Raw genomic sequence first — 17,861 nt, forward strand, 5'->3', positions numbered from 1 at the left:
ATCCTCTGTCGCCCTCTTCTCCTCTTGCCCTCAATCTTTCCCAACATCAGGGTCTTTTCAAATGAGTCAACTCTTCGCATGAGGTGGCCAAAGTACTGGAGTTTCAGCTTCTACATCAGTCCTTCCAATAAACACCCAGGACTGATCTCCTTTAGGATTTGGATCTCCCTTGGATCTCCAAGAGATTCTTAAGAGTCTTCTACAACACAAATGTTCAAAAGCATCCATTCTTCGGCGCTCAGCTTTCTTCACAGTCCAACTCTCCCATCCATACACGACTACTGGAAAAACCATAGCCTTGACTAGATGGACCTTTTTTGAATATGCTATCTAGGTTGGTCATAACTGTCCTTCCAAGGAGTAAGTATCTTTTAATTTCATGGCTGCAGTCACCATCTGCAGTGATTTTGGAGCCCAGAAAAATAAAGTCTGAGACTGTTTCCACTGCTTCCCCATCTATTTCCCATGAAGTGATGGGACCGGATGCAGTGATCTTCGTTTTCAGAATGTTGAGCTTTAAGCCAACTTTTTCGCTCTCCTCTTTCACTTTCATCAAGAGGCTCTTTAGTTCTTCTTCACTTTCTGCCATAAGGATGGTGTCATCTGCATATCTGAAGTTATTGATATTTCTCCCAGCAATCTTGATTCAAGCTTGTGCTTCCTCCAGCCCAGGGTTTCTCATGATGTACTCTGCATAGAAGTTAAATAAGCAGGGTGACAATATACAGCCTTGATGTACTCCTTTTCCTATTTGGAACCAGTCTGTTGTTCCATGTCCAGTTCTAACTGTTGCTTCCTGACCTGCATACAGATTTCTCAAGAGGCAGGTCAGGTGGTCTTGTATTCCCATCTCTTTCAGCATTTTCCACAGTTTATTGTGATCCACACAGTCAAAGGCTTTGGCATAGTCAATAAAGCAGAAATAGATGTTTTTCTGGAACTCTCTTGCTTTTTCCATGATCCAGTGGATGTTGGCAATTTGATCTCTGGTTCCTCTGCCTTTTCTGAACATCTGGAAGTTCACAGTTCACGTATTGCTGAAGCCTGGCTTGGAGAATTTTGAGCATTACTTTACTAGCATGTGAGATGAGTGCAATTGTGTGGTAGTTTGTGCATTCTTTGGCATTGCTTTTCTTTGGGATTGGAATGAAAACTGACCTTTTCCAGTCCTGTGGCCACTGCTGAGTTTTCCAAATTTGCTGGCATATTGAGTGCAGCACTTTCACCACCTCATCTTTCAGGATTCGAAAGAGCTCAACTGGAATTCCATCACCTCCACTAGCTTTGTTTGACGTGATGCTTCCTAAGGCCCACTTGACTTCACATTCCAGGATGTCTGGCTCTAGGTGACTGATCACACCATTGTGCTTATCTGGGTCGTGAAGCTCTTTTTTGTACAGTTCTTCTGTGTATTCTTGCCACCTCTTCTTGATATCTTCTGGAGTTGCTTGGGGTACATCAATATTTTCCCCAGTTAAATTAATGGAATTTTTTTTTCATTCATTTAACAGCTCTTCACTTGTTTGTAAGGTTTTCAGGATCAATTTAAAATCTGTAAAAGCAATAGGCATTTAGGAAATGAAATGTAAATACATTACTTGGTCAGCAGTGAACAACATTTACATGATCCTTAATCATGAGAACAACAAATATGAGTTTAATAAAAGTGACGATTTAAGCCATACAGACGAGGATGCTATATTAGAGTTGAATCTTCATCTTTCTTATTTAGGAAGTCAACATGTGATATATGAACCTAGAAAATTGAGAATAGCGATGCAAATAAGCGATTTAAGAGTGAATGCTAGAAGCAGCATCTAAAAGGGTTAAAAGTGGTTGCCTCTGAAAGAAAGGACTGGGGTAAACAGGAGGAAGCTTTATTATAAGCTTCATAGGACTGTTTGACTTTTTAAAGTAGGCAATAACTTTGATAAAAATTTAAATTATGTTTAAAAAGTTAATAAATATTCATTGGAGAAAGCTCAGAAAATACAAATATGGAAAGAGAATAAAATAAAAGCCATTCATAACATATCAACCCAGAAAAGCCAATTGAAAAATACTACTTTCAAGTCTTTCCACTATACATACATATATGCACATTTTTTAACTGTGAGATTGTGTTGTTAGCATTGTTTTGCAACACTCATTTTCCCAAAAAGTAACTACAGGCAATTTTTTTATATTAATATTCATCCACTACATCATTTTAATGGCTGCATAGTCCCCGTCATATGGATATACTAATAATTTATTTAATTCAGCTCAACATTAACCACTAATTATTCAATTGGCCTAATTCTTTCAGCAAACAAATGCAGCTTTAGCTTATTTTTGGAAAGAGAGCAAAAGAGAATTTTCTCTACTCTGTGTTCAATTGTTGTCTTCAATAATTTTGATTTTTCTTTACTAGCAAAACAGGACGAGATTTCACTTGTTCTGAGATTTTCCTCTGACAATCTGCACTCTCTTTTTCGAAATTCTCTGTCATTAAAATTTTAAGTGGAATGCACATGTGGTAGATGGCTGCTCTGGCCTGTCGGTGTCCTCTTTTTGTCTTTAGATCACAGCACTTTAATTTTCCTGGGTAGAATCCCTTCTCCTTCCTCTCCCAGTGCTTACCCATGTGGTTTGGGTAAAACTGATCCCACCCTCCATTTTGGAAGGTGATTTCAGCCTAATTCTTCTTTCTAGCCCCAGTGAATGGTTCAGGGGTGAACACAAGCATAGACCTGATTCAATGAGAGTCAACTCTAGACTTTCATTGAAACCTTTAGGAAAGAGGAACTCTCTTTCTTCCCACTGACACTGCTGAGCTGAAAAAAGCATAAACCTGGAGTGGCTGGAGGGCATTTGCCATTACAAAGGAAGAGCCTGAAGTGAAGTGAAAATTGCTCAGTCATGACCAACTCTGCAACCCATGTATAGTCCATGGAATTCTCTAGTCCAGAATAGTGGAGTGGGTAGCCTTTCCCTTCTCCAGGGGAATCTTCCCCACGCATTGAACCCAGGTCTCCCACGTTGCAGGTGGATTCTTTACCAGCTGAGCTACAAGGGAAGCCCAAAGGAGAGCCTACCTAGGGATAAAGAAGAGCAGGAAGGGTGAGCCAAGAGATGCTGAAAGTCACATTCCCACTGACACCTTTTGTGCTCCTGGATCCAGCACTGCCTGCTGTCCTTGGCCACAGTTGTATGAATTAACACTTTTCCCCTTTCCCCTTAATCTCTTGAGTTGAGATTCTGTCCTTTGCAAGTGAGTGTGTATGTTAACACAGACTCAAAGTCAAATAACTTAAACAACAGAAAACCATAAGGTGAAAATTAAAAATTTTCCTCCTTACACCCTCAATTCTCAGTCTAAACTCCCCAGAGGCTGTCACTCTTTACAGTTTCTTACATATGCTTACAAAATGTGTCTGTGCATTTACAAATATACAAATTTTTGAAGATATACAAACAGGATGGCACTACTGTTCTGCAACTTGTGTTTTCTAGTTCACCATGAAGTGAAGAATGCCTTTCCTCACCACATTTGAACATTTAGCTTATTTCTCCTAAGACCTGCAAAGGATTCTATTATATGGACATCCACAGTCCAATCAGTCCTGTGCTGATGGCCATTTAGATTCTCTTGGTTTTTCACCACTAGAAAGAAGCTGCGCTGAGCATTCTTCTTATATAGTTATATGTGACAAATGCTAAAGACGCTGATGCTTCTGGCCCCTCATAACTCAGACCCTCTGCTGAAACCACGCAACTCAGATTGGAACTTGAACCCACTGTCTTTTAACTGAAATCACACACATGGCCTCAAGACTTAATGAAGATCACATTCTTGATGTTTCATCACAGAAAGAATTCAGTGAGAGATAAAGTGATAGGTAAGGAGTGGATTTATCCAGAGAAATACACATCCCATAGACAAAATATGATCTGTCTCAAAAGGTGAGAATGGCCATGGGAGAAACACACTCTGCAGAAGGAGTGTGGGCCATCTCAGAAGGTGAGAGGCCCCGAAATGTGGCCTGGTCAGTTTTTATGGGCTGGGTCAGTTTTTAAGAGATGGCAGGATTCTTCTAATTATGTGGGGGAAGAGGTGAAGGTTTCTAGGAATTGGATCACTGTCCACCTTTTGATCTTTGATGACCAGCCTTGGAACTGTCATAGCCTTGGTGAGTGTGTCACTCAGAATCTGCTAATGTATTACAATGAGTGCACAATGAGGCTCAAGGACTATCCGGAGTTAAATCTTCCACCATCTTGGATCTAGTTGGTTCTAACCAGTTTTTGTCATGTCCTATGTCTTATGTCCTTTTCTTTCAGTAAGTCTAGTTTGATGCTTATTGATTTTTAAAATTTATTTAATTTTTTATTTGTTTTTAATTGGAGGATAATTGCTTTACATTGTTGTATTGGTTGCTGCCGTACAACAACATGAATCAGCCATAAGTATACATATGTCCCCTCCCTCTTATGTCATTCTTTCAAAGGCTGTGCCCTGCCGCCTTTCCTCCTATTTCTCTTCTACGGGATACACTTAGTGTAAACACATCTAGGGATGTGTGTCAAAAGTTGCTAGCTGCACCATGTAAGAATAGCTTCCAGAAATACTCCTACTACCCACAGTACCAACCCATAGGGTCAAGATACAGAGAGAAATGCCATAGGTCATGACTCAGTAGAAACATGTGCATGGACAACAGGACAGAATTATGTAGGAGTGGAAGAGAAATGGTCTGAAAAGCACAAAGGCAGAAGCTAGTCTACAGAAAGTTCTCCCAATCATCAGAGGTATGAAAGCGGTTTTGTTTCTCACCAAAATCTGTCAGAAACATACTTGACATGCAACATATATTGTTACCTTTTTTTTTCTTTTTTGATGAAAATCATGGAGAATAGACTATATCAAAATTTTTGTTTTTGCAGGGCTTGAATGTGTACAAGTAGTACAAACAGCGAGCATGTCTGTGGGAAGCGGCATGTTTCATGCATCAAAGTTATCAATAATAATAAAAAAAAAATTTCAATTTACCATGCTATGGAAAAGACTCCATTATCTTCTTATTTTCTTTATAAAAGTTTTTCAAAATTGTCATCATGTGAAAAAGAAGATCAAAGAATAGGCATCCAAAAATAAAACATAGGAAAGAAAGCATAATAAGAGTGCATCAGGCAGTAAATTAATAAAAATATTATGTTATTTTTCTGAATTTAGTGATGCTTATGTTGTCACTTTTCAGGATTCATAATTTTTGCAATTTATTTTCTCATTGTAAATAACTATTCATTTTTGTGCATGACTTGTATTTGTAATTTTTTTGAAGAGATACTTTAAAATTACACAAGCTTCAGACTCTACAAAACTTGGATTCATACCTCTGTGGTAGCTGGACATATAGTGTCTGAAGCCAGACTGAACCGCTTCAAATCTCAGGTGAACCATTGAGATAGACTGTGTCCCCCAACATTCGTATGATGAAATCTAATCTCCATTGTGATAGAATTTGGAAGTGAGGCCTATCGGAGATGATTAGGTCCTAAGGGTAAGCCCTCATGAATAAGGCCTAACAGGCCCCTCTGTTGCCCCTTCCACCAGGTGAGGACACAGCCAGAAGGTGGCCCTCACGAATCAGCGAGAGTGCTTTCAAGGTGCTTCCAAGGTGACCATCCTGGCGCCTTGATATTGGGCTTCAGACTCTAGAACCATGAGAAATAAATTTCTGTTGTTAATAAGCTATGCAGTCTGTGGTCTTCTGTTATAGCAGCTCAAGAGCAAGACTAAGATAGCCACCTACCAGCTCTATGGTGGCCAGGGCAGGTTACTTTACTTCTCTGTGCCTCAGTTTCCTCATCTAAGAATTGGGGTTAATAACCTTAGAGGGTTGTTGTAGGATTAAATGAATTAACACCTATATGGTATCTGTGAACATGCAAAGTCGCTTCAGTTGTGTCTGATTCATTACAACCCCATGGACTGTAGCTTAGCAGGCTCCTCTGTCCATGGGATTCTCCAGGCAAGAGTACTGGAATCGGTTGCCATGCCCTCCTCCAGGGGATCTTTCTGACCTAGGGATGGAATCCGTGATTCTTAGGTCTCCTCCATTGGCAGGTGGGTTCTTTACCACTAGTGCCACCTGGGAAGCCCGTATAGTACCTAGAACCTAGCAAACAGTTAGAGGCAACGACAACTGTGGTTATTTCTTATGCACTTGGGCACATATCTCACCAGAATAGGTACCAAAGTGTGTAAATATAATTATATTGGGTTGGGCAAAAAGTTCATTCAAGTTCCTGAATAAACTTTTTGGTCCCTGGTGGCTCAGTGGTAAAGAACCCACCTGCCAAAGCAGGAGACGTGAGTTCGATCCCTGGGTGAGGAAGATTGCCTGGAGAAGGAACTGACAGCTTGTTCCATTATTCTGGCCTGGAAAATCCCACGGACAGAGGATCCTGCTGAGTTTCAGTCCATGGTGTCGCAAGAGAGTACGACACACTTAGCAACTAAAAAACAATAACAAATATTAATTTTAATAAAGAATGTACCAAATGCCCTCCAAAAACAATGTTGCTTAGCTCCCACTAAGCTGTCATCAGAGTGCAGACACACTGAAACCATAAAACAGAAAACTAGTCAATCTAATCACACGGACCACAGCCTTGTCTAACTTAGTGAAACTAAGCCATGCCTGTGGGGCCACACAAGCCAAACGGGTCATGGTGGAGAGGTCTGACGGAATGTGGTCCACTGTACAAGGGAATGGCAAACCACTTCAGTATTCTTGCCTTGAGAACCCCATGAACAGTATGAAAAGGCAAAATGATAGGATACTGAAAGGGGAACTTCCCAGGTCCGTAGGTGCCCAATATGTTACTGGAGATCAGTGCAGAAATAACTCCAGAAAGAATGAAGGGATGGAACCAAAGCAAAAACAACACCCAGTTGTGGATGTGACTGGTGATAGAAGCAAGGTCTGATGCTGTAAAGAGCAATATTGCATAGGAACCTGGAATGTTAGATCCATGAGTCAGGGCAAATTGGAAGTGGTCAAATAGGAGATGGCAAGAGTGAACGTCAACATTCTAGGAATCAGCAAACTAAAATGGACTGGAATGGGTGAATTTAACTCAGATGACCATTATATCTACTATTGTGGGCAGGAATCCCTTAGAAGAAATGGAGTAGCCATCATTGTCAATAAAAGAGTCCAAAATGCAGTACTTGGATGCAATCTCAAAATTGACAGAATGATCTCTGTTCATTTCCAAGGCAAACCATTCAATATCACAGTAATCTAAGTCTATGCCCTAACCAGTAACGCTGAAGAAGCTGAAGTTGAATGGTTCCATGAAGACCTATAAGACCTTTTAGAACTAACACCCAAAAAGAGATGTCCTTTTCATTATAGGGGACTGGAATGCAAAAGTAGGAAGTCAAGAAACACCTGGAGTAACAGGCAAATTTGGTCTTGGTGTACAGAATGAAGCAGGGCAAAGGCTAATAGAGTTTTGCCAAGAGAATGCACTGGTCACAGCAAACACCCTCTTCCAAAAACACAAAAGAAGACTCTACACATGGACATCACCAGATGGTCAACACCGATATCAGACTGATTATATTTTTTGCAGCCAAAGATGGAGAAGCTCTATACAGTCAGCAAAAACAAGACTGGGAGCTGACTGTGGCTCACGTCATGAACTCTTTATTGCCAAATTCAGACTTAAATTAAGAAAGTAGGGAAAACCACTAGACCATTCAGGTATGACCTAAATCAAATCCCTTATGATTATATAGAGGAAGTGAGAAATAGATTTAAGGGACTAGATCTGATAGAGAGAGTGCCTGATGAACTATGGACAGAGGTTCGTGACATTGTACAGGAGACAGGGATCAAGATCATCCCCATGGAAGAGAAATGCAAAAAAGCAAAATGGCTATCTGGGGAGGCCTTACAAATAGCTGTGAAAAGAAGAGAGGTGAAAAGCAAAGGAGAAAAGCAAAGATATAAGCATCTGAATGCAGAGTTCCAAAGACTAGCAAGGTGAGAGAAGAAAGCCTTCTTCAGTGATCAATGCAAAGAAATAGAGGAAAACAACAGAATGGGAAAGACTAGAGATCTCTTCAAGAAAATTAGATATACGAAGGGAACATTTCATGCAAAGATGGGCTCGATAAAGGACAGAAATGGTATGGACCTAACAGAAGCAGAAGATATTAAGAAGAGGTGGCAAGAATACACAGAAGAACTATACAAAAAAGAGCTTCATGACCAAGATAATCATGATGGTGTGATCACTCATCTAGAGCCAGACATCTTGGAATGTGAAGTCAAGTGGGCCTTAGAAAGCATCACTACGAACAAAGCTAGTGGAGGTGATGGAATTCCATTGAGCTATTTCAAATCCTGAAAGATGATACTGGTAAAGTGCTGCACTCTATATGCCAGCAAATTTGGAAAACTCAGCAGTGGCCACAGGACTGGAAAAGGTCAGTTTTTATTCCAATTCCAAAGAAAGGCAATGCCAAAGAATGCTCAAACTACCGCACAATTGCACTCATCTCACACGCTAGTAAAGTAATGCTCAAAATTCTCCAAGTCAGACTTCAACAGTACGTGAACCATGAACTTCCAGATGTTCAAGTTGGCTTCAGAAAAGGCAGAGGAACCAGAGATCAAATTGCCAACATCTGCTGGATCATCGAAAAAGCAAGAGAGTTCCAGAAAAACATCTATTTCTGCTTTCTTGACTATGCCAAAGCCTTTGACTGTGTGGATCACAATAAACTGTGGAAAATTCTGAAAGAGATGGGAATACCAGACCACCTGACCTGCCTCTTGAGAAACCTATATGCAGGTCAGGAAGCAACAGTTAGAACTGGACATGGAACAACAGACTGGTTCCAAATAGGAAAAGGAGTACGTCAAGGCTGTATATTGTCACCCTCCTTATTTAACTTCTATGCAGAGTACATCATGAGAAACGCTGTGCTGGAAGAAGCACAAGCTGGAATCAAGATTGCCGGGAGAAATATCAATAACCTCAGATATGCAGATGACACCACCCTTATGGCAGAAAGTGAAGAGGAACAAAAAACACTCTTGATGAAAGGGAAAGAGGAGAGTGAAAAAGTTGGCTTAAAGCTCAACATTCAGAAAATGAAGATCATGGCATCTGGTCCCATCACTTCATGGCAAAGAGATGGGGTAACAGTGGAAACAGTGTCAGACTTTATTTTGGGGGGGCTCCAAAATCACTGCAGATGGTGATTGCAGCCATGAAATTAAAATACGCTTACTCTTTGGAAGGAAAGTTATGACCAACTTAGATAGCATATTATAAAGCACAGACATTACCTTGCCAGCAAAGGTCCATCTAGTCAAGGCTATGGTTTTTCCTGTGGTCATGTATGGATGTGAGAGTTGGACTGTGAAGAAAGTTGAGTGCTGAAGAATTGATGCTTTTGAACTGTGGTGTTGGAGAATATTCTTGAGAGTCTCTTGGACTGCAAGGAGATCCAACCAGTCCATCCTAAAGATCAGTCCTGGGTGTTCTTTGGAAGGAATGATGCTAAAGCTGAGACTCCAATACTTTGGCCACGTTATGCGAAGAGTTGACTCATTGGAAAACACTCTGATGCTGGGAAGGATTGGCTGCAGGAGAAGGGGACGACAGAGGATGAGATGACTGGATGGCATCACTGACTTGATGGACATGAGTTTGAGTGAACTCCAGGAGTTGGTGATGGACAGGGAGTCCTGCCGCCTGAAATTCATGGGGTTGTAAAGAATCAGACATGACTGAGCAACTGAACTGAACTGAACTGAACTGAAGCTGTCCAAGTCAAGTTGATTGGTGGCTGCTGGAAATGGTGGATCCTGCTCCTAGTTAACCCCTCCTGCAAAGCCTATGACCAGCTCCCGTTTACAAAAACCTTCTCCTCATTGAGCTCAGCAGCCCTGTAGGCTTGGCAGGGTGGGGCAGCGATTCTTCTTTCATGGAAGATGAAACTGTGGCTCAGAGAGGTAAGAGACTTATACAGTCACCCCAGCAGATAAGAGCCCTGGAAAGGAGCAAGAATCCAGGTCTTCTGAATGCCTAAAGCAATTCCCACTCTACCTTATTGCCTCTCAAAAACTTTTCCATTAATGAAACATACTCTTTGAAATGAAATATATTCATAATGAAATATACCCTTTTCTCCAAGTTAGTTGTGAAGAGCAAGCATTAAGACTATATCATATACTGAGAGTGCACTTCTTAGAAAAATAAATTTAATTGCAGCCTCTTGATTCAAATCAAACCCATTTTGTTTTAAACTTTCCATTACGGTAACATAGAGCTGCAGAGAATGTGCTTTCCATCCTAATTTGAGACTCAGATGGCAGCTCCTTTCGTACTTCTATCTTTAAAAACCTACCTCCCCCATCCCCCGGCTTGTTATCTTCTCTTCCACTTGCCAAACAAATCTTCTCCAAAAAAAAAAAAAAAAATAGAACTGATTAAATGCCTAAGGGAAAGAAAGGGAAGAGCTCAAAATTAGTAGAATCTGTTCCCACATGTTCAGGCTAATTTAACTTTTCTCATATGACAGATTAGAAAGGAAAAGAAAAATTTGCATAGAAGGACAATTAAGAATAAACAAGAGGTGTCTTCTGTCTCAAATTCGGACAGGATTCCATCATTTGTTTTTACATGGGTGGCACGCGGGAACTAATGGGTGGACGCTTTGTTCTCCAGTGTGATCCAGCAAGTGGGAGCTTAATCACAAAGTGAGAATCAGCTCACAATGAAATGTGCCTCAGGCCTTCCACTCGGCAAGCTGGGTTAACAACCCTAACTCACATCTTACAGGCTGTCGAGCTTATGGAGAGTGTGAAAATGCCCAGGGCCCATGAAAGTGTGGCCAAGTCTAATGATTGATAGATAGACAGGTAGACGTAGACATAAATAGACAGATGATAGATATGATAGGTAGATAGATAGATGATAGATAATAGATAGATAGGTGGTAGATAGGTAACGATAGATAATAGATAGATGAATCAGTGAAGCAATGAGAGTCTCTACACCAGGGGGATTTATCTGAATATGAAACACCATGGCTCCCAGCCTATCTTTGAGCTCACCAACCCCAGTAATTTCTAGTGACTCTCTCCTTCCTCAAAGCTCTAAGAATATTCAGAAGACCTGCTCTGCAAGGGTAATTATGGGGATAGATTTTTAATGTGCAAGACTTGGTACACAGTAGCCACTTATTACTCCAGCTGCCACAGGAAGTTTTCGCTCCTTGGCAAAGCAAAGATGCCTACACATAGAGTCCCAGCTGCTGACAGCCTTAAATTAGCTGGAGATTTGCCTCTCAAAATGAGCTTTACAAGAGCTCAAAGGTCAATTAGCCCCAAATAAGAGCTGGCACAGTCCCCACCCACTTCCTGGTGAACCAAAGGAAGAGAGAAGAGACACAGTGGAGTCTGAAGTTTTCAGCATCTGATTGTAATTTCAATTATAATATAATATTTTTTAATAATAGATAATAGAAATTGACTCTGGCTAATTTAATTAAAATGAAATGCTAGCATTTATTGAAAGGATTTATGTTAGCCTGAGATTCCCAGGAAAAGCTAAACAAAACTTCATCAAGAATAGAAGCTCTGGGAATCTGGGGACCAGGAATCTAGTAGCTCTAGAAAATGCGTAATGCATCAAAGACTGCCTTAGAGAAAGGCCTTTTCAAATTATTTTCCCATCAGTTTCCTCCACCTGGTTCAAATTGTTCGGCAAGAACATTTGATTAACCCAACCTTGACCCAGGGGACACATAGGACACAAGGGACAAAGCCTGTCTGTGTATAGTGTCATAGGAGTTATTCCCCAAAGGCCAGCCACTATTATTTTTAAAAGGCCAAAAAGATGTGGACAAGCAAAAGCAACAGGAATCCATTATGCTGTTTCTGTCTGTAGCCCAAAGAAAAATATATGTCCAACCTTCCAAAGATTTCAGGCCCAGTGCATGAAACACCCTGTGTTCTATTTCCAGAAAGTAAAGATCGTACACAGGAACAAACTTTCTCCATCCCTACCTTACATATCAGACAATATCTACACCTTGGAAGAAGATAAAGGGTAGGGGCTACAGTTAGTGAGCTGCTAAGCGCTGTGCAGTAAGGGTCATGAGAGGGAAGTGAGAGGGACATAGTAGGGGTGCCTCGCCTGACCAGGACTCAGGGAAGGGCAAGGAGGAGTCAAGGGACAGGGAAGGGGTGGGAGTCTATAGAGCGTGGGATGTAGCCTGAGCGCAGGAGGAGGAGCAGGTGGTGCCTTGGAAGGGTGCTGAAAGTGGTTTGGTTGGTCCAGAGCATAGGGGTTTAGAGTAAATTGAACTCTTGGCCCCAGTGCTTCACTCTCTGCAGGCTCAACCTTGTCCCGGGCAGGATGAAGGGTACCTGTTTCTGGTTGACTTTGACTTGGCCTTGAAATTGGTAGACGTGTCAGTGTGTCGATCTTAAGAGGCCTCTTAAGAGCCTTGGTTTCAGGCATTCAGTGCTCCATTCACCTCCATGAATTTCTGCCACTTCCATAAGAAGAACTTGCCCCAGCTTCTTTGCTGGTCCCGGGAGGATGAAAGACACATGGAGCAGGGCCTTCAGGCCAGTCCACAGACCTGCATCTAGAGGTAGAGGGGTTCAGCCAAGCCCAGTCTAGATCACCCAACCGAAGTGCCACAGTCTGAAGCAGAATTGCTCCAGCTGACCTTCGGATCCATGAGTGTAAAGGATGGCTGGTTCATGTCACTGAATTTGGGGGTGGTTTTTTATACAGTGTGCCTGGGACAAGGGCTAAGGAATATAGGAGTCACAGTAAAGAAGCCTGAGAAGGGACGGAAGAGGTCAGCGGAGGCCCAATCATTAAGGACTCTCTAAGCCTGTTAAGTTGAACTTTTATATCTTAAAGGCAATGGAGTCTATTGAAATGTGTTAAGGAGGGATGTTTCACAGTCAGATTTCCTTCTTAAAAAGCTCACTCTGGGGGCCTATAAGGTAGAATAGGATTAGAGAGGCTTCTGGGGTCCAGGAGAGGTTTCCTAAAGTCCTCAAACTAATACTTTTTTCCAAAGAGCACAATTTTACACACTTTTCTTCCAGTGTATGGATTTCCTGTTGACTTTTTAAATGGTATCTTTAATTTTTATAAGATCCAGTTTATTACATTTTTCTTTAATGGCTAGTGCTTTCTGTGTCTGTTCTAAAAAAAAATCATTGCCTTTCTCAAATTAGGAACAATATTCTCCTTTTTTTTTTTCCTAGAAGCTTTATAGTCTGGCTTTTAAATTTAGGCCTATGATCTACAATGAATTAATTCAGGGGTATGTTGAAAGGTACTGCGGGTTTATTTTTTTTTCCCCATATAAAAACCCAGTTATTTTGGCACCTTAAAAAGAAATTTTTTTTTCTTTCTCTATTGAGCAGTCTTAGTACAAATATAAAAACTTATTTGGCTATATATGTTTGGATCTATTTCTAGATTCCTTAACCTGTTCCATTGATTTATTTTTCTATTCTTTTACCACATTTTCTTGATTACTGTAGCTTTATAAAGGATTTGAAATCAGATGGTGTAAGTCATTCAACCACGTACTTTTTGAAGATTACTTGACTATTCTAGGACCTTTGCATTTCCACATAAATTTTAGAATCAGCTTGTCAGTTTATAAACTCCTCCCAAAAAGGACTATTGGGATGGTTAATTGTAATATTTCTAAAGATTAATTCCAGGGAACTGATGTCTTAACAATGTTGAATCTTCCCATTCTTGAACATAAAATATCTATTTATTCAAATCTTTAATATTTCTCAACAGGATTTTGTACCTTCCTACATAAAAACCTTTAAAAATCTTTCATTATCTTTGTCCCTAAGTATTTTGATTTTTTTAATGCTAAGGTAAGTGATATTGAGCTTTTCATTTTCTTTTCCAACTGTTTGTTGTTCTTTTACATAAATGCAGTTGATTTTTATATATTGGCCTAGAATCTTGCAATCTTTCTAATGTTAAACAAATCTTATATATAGCTGAGATAAACTCTACTTGGTAATGACGTATTATATCCTTTTAAAGTGTGACAAGGCTCCCCTGGTAGCTCAGACGGTACAGTGTGACATCTCTTTAATTTAGCTAAGAAATTTTTCACATAGGCATAGGAATTGTATGTCTTCTTAATGAATTGACTTTCTCATTATTATGTAATATTCCCCTTTATCGCTTGTAATTGTTCTTGACTTTGTCTGATAATATGGCTACTCCTGTGTTTTCACAATTAATCATTATTTGGTTGTCCTTTTCTATTCTTTTTCTTTTAGTTGTATGTGTCCTCATAAACATTGTATAATTAGACCTCATTTTTGAAATCCAGTCTGGCAGTATTGCTCATTTAATTAGACTGTCTATTCTATTTAAGTATAATGTAATCAGTGATTTGGCTGGATCTAATTCTACCACCTTGCTATTTGTTTTCTCTTTGCCACATTCATGCTTTCTTTCTTATTTCCCTCTTTTCCTTTCTTTTTTTTTGGATTAATTAAATGTTTTCTAGTATTTTCTAGTTTTCTTCTTTTTTGTCTTTTTAGCTATGCCTCTTTGTTTTAATTTTTAGCAGTTGCTCTGGAGATTAAAAGAAGCATATTTTGGTTATCAGTCTACCTGTGATAATGAAGTAACTTTATGCCACCTCACATATAATGGAAAAGAAGACCTCACAGAGTATGCTTTTATCTGTCGCTTCTTATCTCTTATGATACTGTTGCTTTCCACGCTGCTTCTACATACAGTATGTACCTCACAATACTTTGCCACTGTCTCTGGTTTAAGCAGTCAAATGTCTTTTGAAGAAATTTTAAGAATGTCATTTATATTTGTACCCAACATATTTTCTATTTCTTTTACTCTTTTTCTATAGGATCTGATATCTTATGGAATCATTTTCCTTTTGCCCAAGAACTTCCTTTAATATTTTGTAGAGTACACATATGCTAGTGAATAATCCAGCTTATCTGAAAATATCTTTATTTGCCTCTGTTTTTTTAAAGGTTGTTTTTGCCAGAGACAGAATTTTAGGTTGCCTGGGAACTTTGGTTTTTATTTTATTTTTTTTATTTTAGAACTTTAAAGATGTCACTTCACACCTCTGTCTGGTTTTATGACAGATATGATGAGAAATCAGCAGTATTCTTATCATTATTCCTTTGTAACCTGTCTTTTTTTCTTCTGGCTGTTTTTAAAATGTTCTTTATCTTTGACTTTCAGCTACTTGCTCATGAATGACTAGGTGTGGTTTTCTTTGTGCTTATCTTGAATAAGTTCCATTGAGGTTTTGTGGGGTTTTTTTTTTCAATCTGAGTGTTGACAGTTTGTCACCTAATTGGGGAAATATTGGTCATTAATTCTTTCATTTCTTTTCTTGCTTCTTTTTTCCCCTCTCTTCTCCTATTGGGGCTCTGCTTACACTCATACTGCTTGATATTTGCCCACAAGTCACAAGTCTGTACATTTTTTTTTTAATGAACTGTTTAGATAACTTAGATACTTTAGATAATTTTTCTTGATCTGCATTCAGATTCACTAATCTTTTCTTCAATGTTCACTGGACATGGAACAACAGACTGGTTCCAAATAGGAAACGGAGTACGTCAAGGCTGTATATTGTCACCCTGCTTCTTTAACCTATATGCAGAAAACATCACGAGAAATGCTGGCCTGGATGAAGCACAAGCTGGAATCAAGATTGCCGGGAGAAATAGCAATAACCTCAGATATGTAGATGACACCACCCTTATGGCAGAAAGTGAAGAAGAACTAAAGAGCCTCTTGATGAAAGTGAAAGAGGAGAGTGAAAAAGTTGGCTTAAAGCTCAACATTCAGAAAACAAAGATCATGGCATCTGGTTCCATCACTTCATGGGAAATAGATGGGGAAACAGTTGAAACAGTGCCTGACTTTGTTTTTGGGCTCCAAAATCACTGCAGATGGGGACTGCAGCCATGAAATTAAAAGATGCTTGCTAACTGGAAGAAAAGCTATGAACAACCTAGACAGAATATTAAAAAGCAGAGACATTACTTTGCCAACAAAGTTCCATTTAGTCAAAGCTATGGCTTTTCCGGTAGTCATGTATGGATGTGGGAGTTGGACTGTAAAGAAAGCTGAGCACCAAAGAATTGATGCTTTGAACTGTGAGAAGACTTTTGAGAGTCCCTTGGCCTGCAAGGAGATCCAACCAGTCCATCCTAAAGGAGATCAGTCTTGGATATTCATTGGAAGGACTGATGCTGAAGCTGAAACTCTAACACTTAGGCCACCTGATTTGAAGAACTGACTCGCTGGAAAAGACCCTGATGCTGTGACAGAGTGAAGCTGGGAGGAGAAGGGGACGACAGAGGATGAGATAGTTGGATGGTATCACCGACTCAATGGACATGAGTTTGAGTAAACTCCAGGAGTTGGTGATGGACAGGGAAGCCTGGCATGCTGCAGTCCATGGGGTCACAAAGAGTCGGACACAACTGAGCAACTGAACTGAACTGAATCTTTTCTCATGCATGTGCAGCTAATGAAGTTTTTCATTTTATAAATTGTGTTTTTCAGTTCTGCACTTTTCATTTGTTTCTTTTTAAAGTCTCTCTCCATTAAGATTCCTATAGCAAGATGTCCATCTTTTCCTTTAAATTCTTTTTTTTTTTTTAATTTTCTTATTTGGCTGCACTGGGTCTTAGTTGTGGCATGTGGGCTCTAGTTCCCAGATCAAGGATCAAACCCAGGCCCCCTTCAGTGCGAGTGTGGAGTCTGAGTCTTTGAACTCCCAAGGAAGTTCCTCCTTTAAATTCTTGAATGTATTTGTAATGGCTATTTTATAATCACTGTCCACTACTGACTACATCAGTGTCATCCCTGGGTCTGTTCCTAATGACTTTATTCTCCTGGTTATGGGTTACATTTTCTTGCTACTTTGGATGTCTAGTAACTTTTTGGAATACTGAACATTACAAATGCTGCAATGCTGAGTCTGAATTATGTCCTTTTCCTTAAAAGAATGTTGATTATTGAGTGTTGAGTATTATTTTGGCAAGCACTTAATTCATTCGCTTTGATCCTGTTGAGGCTTGTTTTTCAGTTTTGTTAATGTAGGTCAAGAATAGTTCATGTGCTCGGCTCCAGTACTCCAGTTCCTTGGACTGGCCACTCATGGGTCTCAGCTAAATGCCCAGAGTGTTCAGTAACATAGTTACCCTGAGATTGACCAGAAGCCCAATAACCTCACCACTGTGTAAACTTAAGAATTTCTATAAATTCATCGTCTCTCAGTAGCTATTCTCTGCCTAGCCAGGCAGGGTCTTGCCCACACATGTACAGCTTTGTATTTGGCCAAAACCTAAAGGGGACGTGAATGTAGATTTCTGGGGCAACTTCTCTGTTCATTTATTTCTTCTTTAGTACCCTATTCCATCAGTTCCAGTCACCTCAGCAGCTGCAGCTCTGTTGCCTTCAGCCAGTGAGACCATGGGTGTCTTTTAACATCTACTTTCTCATGACACTATTTGGAACATGTCCCATAGCAGAAAGCGAGAATGAATGTGGGGCTCACTTCATGTGTTTTCTTTACTTAAGGTTCACTGGCTATGCTTTCTGTAAATTTTTACAAGCATTAAGTAAAGCTCTTGGAACATATTAGGTGCTTAGTAAGATGGTTTTTAAGAAGGACACAGGCATGATTAACTTGGCTCACTTGAGTCCTACTTCTGGAAATACCCACAAGTCTTATCAAATGGCCTATCCAGAGAATCAAACTCCATCTCCTCCTCCCACTGCTA

Source organism: Budorcas taxicolor, chromosome 15 (genome assembly GCF_023091745.1).
Source record: "Budorcas taxicolor isolate Tak-1 chromosome 15, Takin1.1, whole genome shotgun sequence".
In the NCBI taxonomy this organism is placed as follows: Eukaryota; Metazoa; Chordata; class Mammalia; order Artiodactyla; family Bovidae; genus Budorcas; species Budorcas taxicolor.